The sequence below is a fragment of the Plectrocnemia conspersa genome, unplaced genomic scaffold, assembly GCF_051122295.1.
Source record: "Plectrocnemia conspersa isolate PC_06_02 unplaced genomic scaffold, ASM5112229v1 ptg000007l, whole genome shotgun sequence".
Classification (NCBI taxonomy): domain Eukaryota; kingdom Metazoa; phylum Arthropoda; class Insecta; order Trichoptera; family Polycentropodidae; genus Plectrocnemia; species Plectrocnemia conspersa.
The window spans coordinates 6278319-6296237 of record NW_028277171.1 but is presented as its reverse complement, the minus strand read 5'-3'; the positions used below and the strand labels follow the sequence as shown (position 1 = coordinate 6296237).

Sequence of the window (17919 nt, the reverse complement as noted above, 5' to 3'; positions counted from 1 at the left end):
GCAACGTTGCTGTTTTATTAAAACGTATACACGTACACTTATTTATGCAAAAAAAAATAATCAGAACCCTGAAATTCTTGTTGGCATTGAAAGTTAAAGCCTTTTATTATTATTTTGTAAAAAGTTGTATGAACTCTGGTATCCATCCATAAGAGAAACAATCATTTCTACGTAGGGATTGCAGTAATACCGATATTACTGAGAAAAAAATCAATACTGGTAAGGTTAGGAACAATAAGTCTAGGTAAACATTTTAAAATAAATATTTTTCCAGTACTACAAGTATTTTATTTTGTAATACAGATTTTTGCCCTAATACTAGTATTACCGATATTGCAAACCCTAATTCCACGTTCTTGAGCGGGATGAAAACTTTTTTTGACATGAAGGAATTCTGATTTTTATGGCGTGTCCCTTGAATCCGTATGAAATACATATTAGTTCATTGCCACTTAAAACTGGATTCGTAAACAGGCAGAATTGAGGGTGTGATTGAAATTGCACACATGAATAAATATCTTGCATACCTAGAATAATAAAATTTTATTTAAAAGAATTACGGAAACCGAAACAACAACCAAACTAAATACGTATTATTATAATGTGCCAACATAAACTTGGAAATTACTTATACAGTTGAATTCGATTAAAAAATAAATAACTTTGCTTAATTTGTTCATTATGATAATGACTCACTCCAATACAAGAAAAGTAATATCTAAAGTAGCAAAATGTTGGATTATATGAAAATATTTACTAATGTCTAAGCCAAATTGTGATAATAAACAAATATACATATATATTAGGGAAACCCAAAAGAAAGGACAACTTTAACGGTCAGTTGTGACTTATTTGTCGTTTGGGTAGCATGTCTTTCTTTCGGTAGTGTTTGAATTAACATCTTGAGAGTGCGTTACGAACATAATAACAAAAAAACACCGCAAGTTTCAATGGAAAATTTCGTACCGAGTAAGGTGTTTTTACTCACTTGTGTGTGGCAAAAAAAATCGGCAATCACAGCAACCAAAAACATTTATGCTTTCTTTCATAATGGTCAGATTTTATTTAAAAAATAAATATGCGTATGTACATATAATAAGAAACAGAATTAATTATGCTGCTAGCCAGCGGTAGGCGCAGTATCAGAGGGGCCGCAGGTCATCTGTTGACACGGCTTCTAGGGATTGCGGTCAAAAAGACGTCTCTCGAGCACCACGCCTGAATTAAAAAATAGCTTTAAAATTAGAAATGGTAGATTGGAGAAATATTAAAACTAAATAATTGTATGCAAGCTAGAAAATTATATGTGACCGGTAAGTATTTAACGATAAAATTTAAAAATATCTAAGCATAAGACAAAATTATTATTGTAGAGATAAGGGTTTATATAATAGTACTAGTACGATCAAACCTCAATTTACGCGGTAGATAGGTTCCACAAAATTTTGTGTAAATCGAGGCATAGAACACATACAAAAATGGAAGATAGATAAATCAAGATTTATAACTCCATACAAATTTAGAAGATAAGTTACGAAAAATCACGTAAAGCGAACACATACAATTATACATATACATAATGTACATTCTCGTATATCAATACAAAAAATGTATTGATATACGATATTACGAGATTACAATAACAATATACACCCTACAATTTATAATTTAAGACGGAAAAATAATTAATATTCCTCTTTGTTGCTGTTGTATTCTAATCTATACTGTTGTTTCCTTAGAATTGGTTCAAAATCTTTATTATCAGTAATATCTAGCAGCAGATTCTTCTGGATTTACTCTAATGAAATAAAATATTACTAATTTTTAGGTTGTTTTTTTTTAAATCCTTGATAACACTGGTCGACAAATTTTGATTTTTTGTGCTAGAGGTCAGGTTTTTTAAATATTTTACAAAGTTCTGTAACAATTGTTTCATAGTATGGCAAGTACTATATGATAAAACTATGCAAATTAACTTAAAATTGTGTTGACCAGTGTAATTTAATTATACTGCGCGAAACTGATTTTTAAACCTCGCTGATATTTAACAACACATTTTTTTTCTATTTTGCAAAACCGATTTACAGATTAGTTAAACCTTTCCGGGCAACGATATTCGGTGCTTCCAAAAAGTCCGTTAAAATCACAGCTGTATACATAGTATAAAATTCAAGGTACAATTAAAAATCCAAGATAATCCAAGAATCCAATATTTGTAAATTTGAACTCCGGGTCACTATATAATGCCTGCCCTACACTCTCTGGAAGTTACAACTAAAGTCGGCCGAGACCTACGTCCGGACGGCAGCCGTGAATGACGTCAGGACGGCGGCTTCTGTATATTTGCGCGCGATCGAAAAATGTGCCAAATAATCGCAATTTTTAAATTGTCATATTATTAAAATTACGCTACTAATAATTATAAAAGTTTGTGTGGGCACTCACCAATACAATATCAGTGAAAACTTTTCGGTCGTAAATATTCAATTTACGCAAAATATTTGTCGGCTTTTGCAAAATGCCATAAGACATAAAAATGATACTTCAGAATACGAACAACACATCTGTGACTATCCTAGAATATGTCGGCATCGATTCTAAATAAGAATTCGTTATGGTGTGACATTTATATAAACCGATCTAGGAAAATACACAAGAATATTTGAAAGGATTTTTTTAACAAAATCAAGTACCACTAATTATTTTTTAATTATTTAATTTTATATGAAAAAAAATATAATAACGATATCTGTTGGAAGAATATACTATCAAAAATATAATTAATTCCTTTAGGTGCCTTAAAATATTCAAAGACGTCAGTAAGAGTCTGTTGAAGTCCCCGATAAGCTTGTGGTATTATTACTTGACCACGTGACCACGATGCAGAGCTCGTCATGCGTGTTAACCATAGAACGCCTACGCGCATACTGAAATTGAAGCGAGTTACTCGTTCTATCTCAGTTTGCGAAACACCATATCATTATCTCTCTCACTCTCGTCACTTAACACGCGAGAGAGCGACAGGGGAAGTATCTCACCGCTCGCACTCGAAAGAGCAGCTCCGACTTCGGTCCTTTTGCCGACAATGTTCGGAAGCGCTCGAAGCTGGCCAAGTCGACTGAATTACCCCCACTTTACCTCCCGTTCTCGGTAACCTCGGACAACTTCCGAGAGATTTTAGAGCGGGCAGAATCGGACTCGATCGAAGTAACCCACTATATTCTCCGTCCTTGGCCAACCTTGGCCAACTTCCAGAGAGTGTAGTGCAGACATATTTACCCGGAACCAAACCGGGTACCCGGTTCCTTTATAAAAATACACGAGAACCGTGTAATAAAGTTGGTTGTGTATTTGGATGCCATAGTAAAAACCGAATTTACTAATTTATTGGCCAGTTGTAGAACTTATTTTACAAAGTTAATTAATTTGATTCATCAGAATCATCAATAACACTGATATAATATTTATGATACGATTGATTGGTTTCAGTTAGCATAGTAATTAATAATTTCTCGTCTATTTCTTAGTCAACGAATAACTCGTTAATGTTGGCAAATCCTTCTCTCAATGCAGTTAATAAACTCCATTATTGGAATTAATAAGTGGAGGGGTGGGTATGTCATTGAACTCATAAACGTCGAATACATACAATTGCAATATATATTTAAAAAATGTTTTTTTTTACCGCGTAAATCGAGATATGGGTGTACTTTTAAAGCTTCATAGCTCATATTTAAAATCTCTAGAACTCGTGATGCAAATGACGTTTTGAGCTGAAAATAGTTGCGTTGACAATCTGTGAAGTTTTACCCGACACCCGTGTTCACTGTAAGAGAGTTTTTGCTGCTTCAGCAAACAGATTTTTTGGCTTATAATTACAATTCCTAAGATAATCCGCAAAAGTAAAAAATAAGATTTTATTCGTGAGGCAAAACAGTTTTTGAATAATGATGAATAGTTAAAATTTACATAGACATTATTTGAATATAAATGTGATAATTTTAAATTAAAAATCAATAACAGAAGTGTTTTTGTATTATTTTTTATATTCATTTTTGTAAATGACATTGAAATAAATAATTAAATTAAAAAATTGAAGAGTAAAAAATTTGTATAATTTTTATAATTACATTAAAAATTAATTAATACGGTAATTTTAAGATCTTTTATCGGTGAAATACATACAATTTAGCAATCGATGGACATTGGAGAAACATATCATGTAAACATATTTGCATCTGAAGTTGCGATCGTGTATACATATTATAGTGCCTATAATTTCCACACAAAGTATAGATCACTACAACAATAGACTGCACTGAATACTAAAGAGTACTTTTTAAAGCATTCCTCGAATAGACTTACGTTATTCGACTATCAAGATAGTATTTAAAACTTTATTATAATAAAATATACATTGAACATCTATATTGAATATATTCACCACTACTACGCTGTAAGGATCACGTCATAAGAATAAAATATCCTCCAATTTGCTTTGGAAAAATGCAAAATAACAATTTTATGCATAACACAACATATTTACATATCTAACTGAAAATATTCATATCGGTTCAGGAATTTGTATACTAATGGCTAATTATTTCATATCATCCACCTAAACCGGACAAATTTGCTGAGCGTGGATGCGAAAAAATTTTTTTAAGCGAACCGGCAAAACCAGATTGAGCGATCGCTCCCTTATCCGCGCCTACTCTCACGTATCGCCGGTTTTGAAATGGACGGACCTAGACCTTAGCAAAGTGAAGCGTTTTGAAGGTTGATCGGCAGCACATTTATAAAGGCTGAAATCAGGGATGACTCGGTCACACAGAGTCGAACCACCGAGCGCGGGCGCGTCAGACGCAGCGCGTATTCGTGAATGACACATTGTATCTTGATAGATTTTAGTTCGGCACAGTTAACATAATATATGTATGGTATATTCAGTGATTATTGTGGAATGAACGATTTAAAATAATCGATGTGAAGTTTATCAAAATCAGTGTTTTTATTCAAGAACAAACATTAAACGTAAGTAATGATAACCTTAATTGTAAATATAATAATTTATTAAATAATTTAGGAAGAGCACGTTGCTTGGATAAAATACATAATATTTTAGCTTTTTTACATATACCAGATTTTAAATAATTTTTATTTTATTGCTAAACTTTTTTTCTGATTATAAAATATAAGTTACTCGCCTACTCTAATTGAATTATAAAGGTATTTATTTTTAAAACTATAAATAACATCATAAAATTTTTTTTATTACAAAAACAACAAGGTTAAACTAGCATCTCCCAATTAAAAAAAATATATATGATTAAAAATCGTTCAATGCCTACGTGCATTATAACAAAAATGTTCAATTGAACCTTGAGCTTTTTAGTATATTTTCTAAAATAACAAGATAGTATATTTTACATATGATACAATCAATAGAATCCGCGTGCATTTACATTTATATACAATGCAAAAACAGACTTAAAAAATTTCAACAAAAAGTCCTTTCGAAACTAATATTGCAATAATAATTTTCTAATTCGGCATTTTTTAATCGCAGTAAGCTAATTTTCTATTCCGAAAGTTTTGCCAAAAATTAGGTGCGAGCTTTACTCGGTAAAAGCTCATGTCGATAATGATTTTATGCAAAAATTCGATAAGCGTGCCACCGATTTTTTCCTTTTTAATTATGTGCGTTCAATTAACGTGTAATGTAATCGGCGCAGATTAAAAATCGCTGAAAAATGGAACGCTGTCAAGGGCGCCGACGGCAAAGCCAGCGATTGTCAAACGTTTCAAATTAATAATAATTTCACGTGCATGCACAAAGACGCGTCCTAGATGCAAATAGCTACATAACCAACAATTAGACTATAAGGTCTAGGCGTTCAATTATGAGCTCGGTCATGCCCGACAATATTACAGCAATTATGTTAATTGTTACATTAAAAAAAAACAACAATCGACGATCGATTGATCCTAGTAATGTTTTTTAATTGCTTGTGAATCATAAGATGAATCTGATCCTAATATCGTTAACAACGAATCAAGATTAAAAATCTTTTTCTTAAGTTTTTGTGTATTCCGCGAGTATTAAAAATAAATTATTATATGATATATGAACAGAACAGAAGCAAACAATTATGCCAGCGGTGTTTTTCCTAGGAATATATTATTATAAACATACATATGTATATATTAAAGATTAATATTAATTGCATTTTTTGCTCATCATCATAATAAATAACAGATTGTTCTTCATAACACATTTTTTATTTAACAGTATTTAGAATTGAAACAGATTGAGCATTTTATGCTATAAATATTTATTTAAATTTTATCGCAAATTTCGACGTCATTGGATTTAAAAAAGCCATAATTTAAAAATTGGTTAACTTTAGTACCAATTGCTTCCGTATACAAAACGTCCATGTATGCAAATCGAATTGGCGTAATATATTTTAAATTATAATGTAATAATTAAACGCAATAACCTAATGATATTAATGCAAATTATGACATAGAAACATTATATATTAATAGGTATTACTTGAACATATTTAAATGCGATACTTCTAAATCCTAATCAATGTTAGAGGAGATACAAAAAAGACACTACAATAAATAATGTTTACTTTTATATAATTGGCAGTTATTACAACATTCTTAATTAAAAAATATTGAAAAATAATTAAAAACTTGTGAAAGAGAAATTTATATGTAATACTGATGAGGTAAAATTATATTTATTTAGAATTGAATTTATTAATTATTTTTTTAAGGTTTTAATTAATTGCACAGGCAGAGTAATTTATTCAATATTATACTGCTTTTTTGTGTACTAAAAGTATTATAAGGTTATATTATGTATATGCAGTGAGAATTATATTTAACAAAAAATATTGTTACATAAAAAGGAACATAAAAATACTTTTTTTTTGTAAAATCATAATTATATGTTAAATTTCTAGAGATCAAAGATTTGCAACTTGATATTTCATTTTCGAAACTACCATAAAATAAACGTTTACAAAATATCACGGCAGCGATGCGAAGACGGAAGAAATCGGTTTATGGTTCAAATTTTGAATAAATGTTATGGCACTTATTGTTCCAAAATAGGGGTGGAATCACTACTTGCAGTCAAAGCTATGAAAACATTATTTTATACAAAATTCAGTAAGCTCCGATTCTTAGAAGGTTTACATTTTTGCGATCATAAATTTAAATAAAACGCCGATTAAACGGTCTCAAGCTCTAATTTCGTCATCGTATCGTAACATTTTGACGAAAATTACAACGAGCGCACATACGCGCAAATGCTTATTTAATTAAAAAAATAAGAAATTTCAAAACAAGGTTCATTGTCAACGACTTTTTGATAATGATTTCGTAATATCTTTAAACGGGCTTTGAGACGTGATATCGTACCGCAGAGGTCACAATATCACATGCTGGATAAAACTAACGCGCACCATAAGCTCGATTTATATTTTCCAGGTTAAGGATGACCAAAAAGTGGCATATTGACATGTTTAATTAGTGTAAACCAGGCTAAAACTAAAACCTGTATGTCTATTATTTTTTGTTCATAAAAGCCTTTCCTTTCTCACACGCGGGCAAGCAGAATATTTTTTTTAATCCATTTCCGAGGCAAACACCTCTTATCTTAGCACTAAATAATTAAAAATAAGCAAAAATGTACCTATTACGATAACGTAACATCAATTTAAATTCACGGCCATAATTAAGTTCCGTATCTATTTCCTAGTTACGAATACATCATTGATCGATAAAAAAACATATAATGAAACTTGCAAGGTTATAAATACAAAAATATTGCAAAATGTTATTTTTAATATTATTAAATTCTGAATTACAAAAATCCTGTACTGTAACATTTATTAACATACGATTCAAATAAAAAAAACCTGTCACACATTATATAACATAACTATGGTTATGCTAATCGAATTAACATTTATATATTATACTCATAAAATGTCAACATAAACACACAAAATGGCAAATATTCTATGAAGAAATTCATGATTTTTAAGCCTAGTAAAATCCGCATTCTAAATATTGCACAAAATTAATAATATAAAGGATAAAGATAATATCAACGTAGAAAAATGATCAAATACACGTACATACATATATTTACATATTCAATGCGAATCACATTGGTTACTATGGTAATACAGGGTTAGCCAGAAACATGAATGATTATTAAAGCAGTTACAAGTAAAGTAACATATTAATATACATACATATATGTATGTCGTATATTTTTAAATGTAGTATTAGTGTATTATATGTATTACCTTATGGATCATGTGCTAATTTTATATTTATTTATACACGAGAAATAAATACCTTTATGTATTATAATTTAATTAAATATTTTTTTACCTAAAACCACATGCAATAAAATGCATTCTAATAAAAGAGTTAATAAAATATGTCCTTCAAAGTAACTAAATTTTAATTTTTAACTCTTGTTTCTATTAGAATACAAAAAAAGATTTTAAACTATTTGATTCAGAAATCACAGTCAGTAGAGCACAAAGGTGGCAATATTTGTGTTACATCCCTATAATTTACATTACAAGTCAAGACACGTACTTACAATCGATATTATTGTCATGACTCATATTATGAAATAATATATAATATTTAAAATTATTAGAATCCACATAATTGTTATTTTTTATTTATGAAAAAACTTTAACAATTAAGAATAATTATATTTATCATCATTGTATATGTAAAAATCTACAGTGTGTCGATTAGTATCGGTAAACAATAGTGGGTGCTGTTCCCGGGAATCGGAATTGAAAATTCGTAGAATCCCAGGTAATCCCGGGAATAGAAAATTTCAAGTATTTTTATTGAAAAAAATAATAACAAAATACAAATATTTTGTAGCAATAATAAAAAAAATTTAAACATTAAACCTGGCTTAAAATTTTTTGTCGAATTGTGTTTGATTTGGTGACCGGATTATTGCGCAAACGAAAATTGCGCACACGAAAGTTCCACACAGCGAAAATTTTGAACATACATACATACCAATGTAAATTATTAATATTTCAAAACATGATATTATCAAATTGAAATCATATTGACATCTGTGATATAAACACATTTTATTTTACAGGGCCGCCGAGAGCGAACCCTTGCCCTGGGAAAACGATGATTCCGGGCCTCATGACAAAAATGGCTTTTTATATATATTTTTAACATTATAAAATATTTTTTTGAATAAATAATAATAGGCAAGAATAACCCTTTCTACGCTACAAATAAATATGAAAAATAGCCACCGTATCGACATATTTTATGCAAAATATTTCAATTAAGCATTAAAAATATATACTCATAATATTTATCTGATAATTAGTGGTGTTTTCTTTACTGCTCATTGTTGCCATATAATAAAATTTCAGTCCAGATCAAAAGCAATAAAATCGTGCCTTCGCGGTGAAAACGCTCGATATTAAAACTTTTTATATCAGTATTACGAGTGAGAATCGAATAAAGTACTACATCTAAACGCAAAGAGCGCAAAAAGCAATTATTCCTTCACAAAAGTCAAAAATCCACGTCATAAGCAATAAAATCGTGCCGTCGCCGTCGCAGTATGAGCGTTCCCAATGCGACGGCGCCTTTAATAATATTATGGCTTTTGGCTTTACTACTATTATGCATGTGCGTATTTTCTCGTGGCGATAGCTAAATACACATATATTGACGAATTTTCGCTGTGCGCTATTTTCGTTTGCGCAATAATCACCGATCCGTTTGATTCGCAGATTTGTAATTTAATTTCATAATTTGTATAATTTTTTGCAAAAATGTGACACACCTAGTATATATGAGATCCGTTTCGTTTCATATAACGTCAACATTTGGTATAATGAAATTAATTCTTTTTACATCGGAGTTGAACTATTTTTAAGATTAAATTTTTTTTTTAATTTTTGTACATTCTACAGAGGATTTGGATAGGCATCATTAAAATTTGAAGCTTGACTTTGTTTTTATAAGAAAGAACATAAAACATCACTGACATTTTCTCGTCCTGGTTTTTGAAATGTGAATCCTGGGAATTGAGAACTTAAAAAAATAAATAAAAGACCCACTAGAACCACTGCAAAAATATAAAGACTTTGTTAAATGTCGCCTATTGTATTTGAACAGAGTTTAACTTTCTGAACACAGTATAAATGTAAACCCTGTAAATTCTTCATACCCATAAGAATTCCATGATTTAATCATAGGTCATTTTGTTTTAGACTTTCGTCTCCTTTTTATTTGCTATGACTGTATTAAAACTATCTGCACTTCTGTATTAAAACTGTTATCAAGACTTTCACATAAATCGTTATTAGGAAATCTTTACTTTTAACGTTATTTTGATAAATATGTATTCATAATAGTATAATATTTATACATAGTCCGGACTCAAACTCAATAGAGTACGTTGCAATTTAAAATTACTATATTAATTTGAACTACTGACATACCCAAAAACCAATATGTACTGATTTGTTTTTTATACATAAATTTACAAATACAATATAAATATCAGTTTGAATTGCAGAGGTAATTTTTTAGTTGAAATTATATTACACAGCGCAAAGTTACCCTTAAGGTTGGTAGCCCTATTATGCTGCTGAATAATTCAGAGCGTTTAAACTTGTTTATAATAACGCATTTGCATGTGAAGGAATTTAATCCATTCACTGCGACTGATATTTGTGTTAATATTTATGTTGGGGGCACCTATTCACGTCATATAATAAATAACCACATATTAGGCTCAAAGATTTATAGGACCTCTATGTGTCCAATAAGTGTTGGCGATTTTCTTGATGACTTCTGTAGAAGCTAAGGGTTAAAAGTTGGTACATGTGACACACACTTTATAATAATAATGCAATCGTTTTAATGTATGTTTTATTTATGCAGGTCAACAGAGGCAGCCATGGAAGGTTTTCGCTGGATACAGACGATAGCCTTCATCTTGCTGGTTCAGTCTCTGCAAAGGACTGAGTGCAGTAGGACTGAGACAATGATAGAATCCGTAATAACGTTTCTGCGGGATGGAGCTAGACAGATAGTAGATGAGCCGATAGACAGGAGTGACATTCTGAAGCGCTACGACTTCATAATCGTGGGAGCCGGTACTGCAGGGTGCACGCTAGCAAACAGGCTCACTGAAATCGAGGGATGGAAAGTGCTGCTGATAGAGGCGGGAAACAGGGAAAATTTCCTGATGGATATACCACTCGCCGCTCATTTTCTGCAACATTCACCCGCTGACTGGGAATACAAGACGATGCCTTCTAAGCGCGCCTGCGTAGGCTTCAACAACAACCAGTGCAACTGGCCTAGGGGTAAAGTGATGGGCGGTTCGAGCGTCCTCAACTACATGATCTACACTAGAGGACATAGAAACGATTACGATCTATGGGAGAAGATGGGTAACAAGGGTTGGAGTTGGAGAGACATTCTGCCGTATTTTAAAAAAGTAGAAAATTTCAGAATCGATAAGTATAACGATGTCGATTATCATAGCCAGAATGGGTATCTGGACGTGTCTTATATACCTTATAGGACGAAAACGGCACAGGCATGGGTTAACTCGGCTCGAGAGATGGGTTATAAAATCAGGGATATGAACGGAAAACGGGCAACTGGCGTCGACTTCCTTCAAGTGTCTTTGAGCAACGGAACGAGGCACAGTGCCAGTAGAGCGTATCTCCATCCGATCAAAAATCGACAGAACCTTCACGTGGTTAAGAGAAGCATGGTCACCAAGTTGCTCAACGAAGGCAGTAAAATTATCGGTGTCGAATTTTTACGAGACAATAAAACGTACAGAATTATGGCGAGAAAAGAAGTGATCGTATCGGCCGGCGCTGTAAATTCTCCACAGTTGCTAATGCTATCGGGCATCGGACCTAAGAAGCACTTGAGAGATCTAGGAATTAACGTGATCAAAGATTTAAGGGTTGGTTATAATCTGATGGATCACATTGCGGCCGGTGGGTTATCGTTTACGTTGAATCGACAGAATTTTTCGCTGACATTGGACGAAATTTTTGCTAACAACGAGATGATATACGATTGGTTAAATTATCACAATGGTCCTTTGTCGATACCCGGAGGTTGCGAAGCTGTCGTTTTCGCGGATACGGAGAACCCCCAGGACGACGACGGATGGCCCGACATCGAGTTGCTGTTCGTAGGAGGTTCTATGAACGGAGACTCTGCGTTCAAAAGCAACTTCGGATTCAGATCGGATCTTTACGAGAAGGTCTACTCCGAACTCGGCGACCAGCAGTCCTTCATGGTGTTTCCTATGCTTCTGCGGCCGAAGTCGAAGGGCAGAGTAATGTTGAAAAACGCCGACCCGTTAACGCATCCGTCGATATACCCCAATTACTTTGCGCACAAATACGATGTTGCGACAATGGTGACGGCAATAAAGGAAGCGATCAAAATCGCCGAGCAAAGTACCCTGAAAAAAATGGGATCGAAATTGTACAGTGTACCGATACCTGGGTGCGCCCATCTTGGCTTTGGTTCAGATTCCTATTGGGCATGTCATGCTAAACATTTCACGTTCACGATTTATCACGCGTCTGGTACTTGCAAAATGGGACCCAAAGAAGACGCTACTAGCGTCGTCGATTCCAGGTTGAAAGTTCATGGAGTAAAAGGCTTGAGAGTGATAGACGCGAGCATCATGCCCGAGATCCCAGCGGCACACACAAATGCGCCGACGTACATGATCGCTGAAAAGGGTGCCGATATGATAAAAGAAGATTGGGGTAAATTGTAAATAAATTAATCAACAATTTACGTCGAACTTTGAACAAAAACGATCAGCTACAACAAATGTACGTACAGTATCGTTTAAAAAAAATAGGAAATTAAATTATTATTAACAATCTATAGGAGAAAAAAACCAAGATGAAAAGTTTAATATTGTTTTCTGATTAATTCAAATTGTTGACGATTCGCGTAAAAAATTGGGTTTTTCATAAGGAAAGATGTCAAATATTGAGTATTGCCATGATATCAAGAAGAGAACTGTCTGTATTGTGATATTAGTATTTATGATTCGTATTAAATTTCGTTACTAATATTTATTGTGAATGTACAATTTTGGTTGCAATTTACGAACGAACCAACGAAATAGGTTATTGAAATATTATACAATAAAATATATTTGAAGTGCTTGATATTATGTGTTCAAAACATTATCACAAATCAGATTGAAATTGAGGTTTCAGTTTAGATTTAAATGTTATGACTTGATACTAAGCACAATTTTTATAAATGGTTCAAAACTATGCTAAAATATAAATATTTAAAATACATTGAAGAAAAATGTTTAAAATTAAAAGAAAAAATAGTATATACATAGATCTCACAAGAAAAAATACAATAATTATAACAGAGACATCTATCTTCGAACATAGAAATATATTCGAGAATTCTTTAATAATTTCGAAAATGACTGTGAGATGGTTTTGGCTGTAGAAAATATATAAATTCATTTATTTTATTTTATGAATTTTGCAATTTATTATTATTTATTTATAGCTTATACAGTACACGTTACGCAATGGTAAAAATGATGATGACTATGTAATGTGTTTTTTATTGTGATTTTAATAAAAACTTGTGAATGGAGATAAGATTATTTATTTTACTAACATCTAGCGTTTATACAAAAATCTTCAAAATAAAATACACAAAAGTATTTATAAATTGAATGCAACATTTCAAATAAATATAATTTATTTATAAGTGCTACTAAAAATATACACAAAATCGATTTCTTATAATTATATTGACATCAAAATTTTAAAACAACCTAAAAAAGTTAAGTTTGAAGCGCAAATTCATTATTAGAATTTGGATTATAATTATTGAAATTATATAATAAATAGTAAACAATTAATTAAAACATGTTTACTGTGAAACTTCAAAATAACGCCTGTTATATTGCATCAATAGATTAACAACAAGATTTTTTTATTTGAAATTTAAAAACGATGAATTATTTATTAATTTAAAAACACAGCTCGAATATATTGTTGCATTCTTAGTCTGATAGTTTGTTGATATATGTGTAGATCTAATATTTATAAATTCTGGTGATCTAACATGTGTGTCATGGACCGAACAACCATTAAAATCCTAACTAACTTTGGTAACTGAATAAATACTAATAATTAATTAACTGCTGGTTTTAAGACAATAACCTATCGAAAGCAGACCTATTGATTGTATCATTGAGTAAAATATAAGGTTATAAAAATATCTATATAGTAGCACAACTATATTAAATTGACAGTTTCTATATTTTGATTTTGATTAAATCTTCTGTTGTAACCTGACAGGCGTAAGCCCAGTGCGTTACAACGGGCAAATATGTACCAACTGAGTAAGTCAATCAGATATAATGAATCCATACAAGTAGATATTAACCACCAGACTGAATCAGTGACATATATATTATTAATTATAAATTATTATTCGCTATACAATTATAAACAATATAAGTCACTGCAGCTGTTTTTTTTTAATAATAGCGCATTTTCTATAAATAAAAATTTGAGTCCCGCTGCTGGGGCTCGAACCCGCAATCTCAGCGTTACTAGTCCGAGACATTAAGGACTATGCTATTCCGTATATATACTCATCCAGCAATTGCACGATAAATGCGTTTCAGTGAATATGTCGTGAATTGAGGCATAGAACGAAATTTTTAATTAAACGAACAAATAGTATTCACGTGTACTTTTTAACGCATAAAGTAAAATCTTCAGCGACGCGTGTGTACTCCAAAAGGCAACTCAAGACACACTGCATAGGCAGCGGGAAAAGTTCAAGATGTAGATAAAGTGCAATAAGTAGGAATAAGCCGTTAAAATATGCGTTTGTACATCGCAGCGCTACACGTGTGGTGCAAAATATGTTTGAATTGATTTTTTTAAATATGGAGTATTTAAAAAAATGTTTTAACACGAATACCGCATGAATCGAGGGATAAGAGTACATACTTATGTTCTGATTCTACGTCTGTAATTATTTAAAAAAAATAGATTGTATTGTATAGTTGTAAACATTGCGCAAATCAGCACTTCTTCAAGAGCCAAGCTGTTTATACGAAATAAGCATATCATGTTTTCAATACAAAAATTTAACTGAAAACTGTCATACTGGCGCCATTATGACGTGTCACTCGTGTGTTCTGCTTTTAAAACAAAATCTCATTAAGTTTCACTTTTATCGATCGACTCGCACCTTGCGCTTATACATATTATTAAATATGTATTTAGTCCGAACAAAAATCGATAACAGAGGCGTCATTCAACAAGTGCGTTAAAAGTTATGTGTATCAAAATAGAGCTGTAATGATTGCTTATAGATACAAATATCATTATATGTATATAAAAATAGAACACGCTGTAATTTAAATGTACTGAAATATATAATTAAATATATTCTTGTCGCACGGCAACATTTTTGCATGTTTTACATATTATATACATGTGTATGTACACAGTACATATTTGGTATTCAAACAAATTGTTGGCACTAATCCAAGGACTACGTAGTACATATACATGTATAGATTAATATTGCGGAAAAATACAAAAACAATTTTGGGGGGCGAAGAAAAAAATCATAAATTTATATAATGTATTGTAATTGTTATAATAATATTGATTTAAAATACACTTAAAAAGAGTACTAATTTATTCAGTAAAATGGGTAGAATGGTTAATGTAATGGAATAATAGAGTAAGTGTTTTTTTTAAGTTGACCACGTAGAGAAAAATATTGAATAAATTAAATATTGTAATTATTTTAATTATATTGTTATATATTCTCGGGTACTCAATGAAAATCGGTATTTATCGGTCAGACGACTGATCGTATGGTTTAAAGTTATTTGTCGGAATTCTGACGAACAAAGAAGATTCCCATATTTATATAATTAGGCTAATTAGAAGTTAGAAAAGGGGTAATCAGTCTAAAAATAGTCATGCTGGATCAAAACTCGTACAAAGGGCGATGATCTCACAAAGCAAAGAATATAATATATAACAATATAGTACAGTAGATTCAGTCATAAACTCTCCGAATACACGACTTTGTTATTTTGTTTTTAATAATATTTTTTAGTAGTGCGTTCATTAAAATCCAAGTAAATTATCATAGCTTAAACTAACCCTGGTGGGGCGGAGGGGGCGGGCCGCCCCAGGAGGCACTTGCTTGGGGGCGGCATATTCGCGATGGGATCGTCTATGCACTAAAACATATATAAATTCACGAATAACAAGATCTTAATAATAACCAATTTATTATTTTAAGAAATGCTGATTTAATGACCCTGAAAAAAAATGTATGGGGGGCGGGCGGCAATTTTAAGGATCATCCTGGGCGGCACATACCCTAGCTACGCCATGCCTATTATGCTGCTGAAAAATTTGTACCAACCAAAATTGTGCAGTGGAACGTATTTGAACATTTGGCAATGAATTGACTGGTACATTTGAAAGTGATTTCTAGCAATTTAACTTTTAGACTATAATTCCCAATTCAAACTGCTTAATGTTAGGACTTGATTTGAGAGTTAAATGCCTACCTTGTATTCACCTTTAAATCTCCAAGAGGTATGTTTTATCAGATGAAAATAATTAAACTTAGAACTGGGATAATAAAAGCTAGTAACCTGATAAAATATGCGGAAAACATTTTATTATAGAAGTAAATATATACATAAAAAAAACAGTTACTAAGGTTTTAATTCGACCTTTTGTGATCTATGTTTATCATACAAATATCCATCATGTGTTAGCTGAATAAAAAAATCAAGGTAACATTTTTTACATCTGAAAGTTTAATTTCTAACTGTTGGCAACTGTGCCAAAATTATAGGAATCAGTAATACATAAGGCACATTTTCGTCCAGCACCACTCAGTAATAAACGAGTGTAATCAAGGAGAATTACTACAGTAAAAAATATCCGCATTTATTACGTAATCTATGACAGTGGTCGCCAACGGTCAATACGCGAGCTACCGATAGTCTGCTTTTATCAAATTATTCGTTGCGTTATTACTGCCAAATACTTCTCCATTGCTTAAAATATACAGTTCAAAAATAAAGTACATAAAATTCGTGCTGCACGGCTAAATAAACATTTTTTACAAAAATTACACTATGAATAAAATATTTACTTAACAGAGATTAGATAATTTTGATCAAATAAGCGTAATTAAAAAACTATTTTTGGATAATTTTTCAAATATTGCTATTATATTTAAAACAAATTACGAGGTATTATTAAACTCTTGAGCGTTGATGGGGTGTAAATGTAATTAACGAAATTCCAAATAGATACTATTTGATAGTCACAATATAATTTATTGTAATGTGAGGGTTCTTCTTGAAACTCGCGCACTAAATCACCGTAACCAAGGTAATTGTAAGGATGTATGTGACAAAAGACTGTAGCTGAACGGATCACCACAATAGCTCTCGTTATGTCCAAGGGAAAAAAAGGGTAACAAATAAATAACACGTCATAATTACCCTCCGATGCAGAGAAAAGATATTTCTTTGTTGCGTAACGGGTACGGAAACAATACATCACCGGACGACAAAAACCACCGTAATGTAGCAATATTCCTGTTGCACCATTCGACCTCTGAAGGATGTTTATCAACCAAATGTCACTTTCTAGAGGCGTGGACATATTTCATTAGTCAAATAAACGAGTGCATCAATTGGCTGAATGGTCGCTGCATGGTTATGATTCGCTAGTTTTCTATATCTATGGTACTTAAGGACGGTATCCAATGGACGAATGG

General features: G+C 31.7%; 1 protein-coding gene and 1 pseudogene across 2 annotated transcripts in view; one reads left to right on the top strand and one right to left on the bottom strand.

Annotated features, from left to right (window-relative positions):
* Flo2 (flotillin-2) overlaps positions 1-17919 on the bottom strand; it is a 211947-nt gene that overhangs the window by 180975 nt on the left and 13053 nt on the right. The window lies entirely within an intron of this gene.
* LOC148233742 (glucose dehydrogenase [FAD, quinone] pseudogene) lies at positions 4825-13722 on the top strand (annotated as a pseudogene). Its single transcript, XR_015810241.1, has 2 exons — positions 4825-5034; positions 10987-13722. The product of XR_015810241.1 is annotated as a glucose dehydrogenase [FAD, quinone] pseudogene (transcript).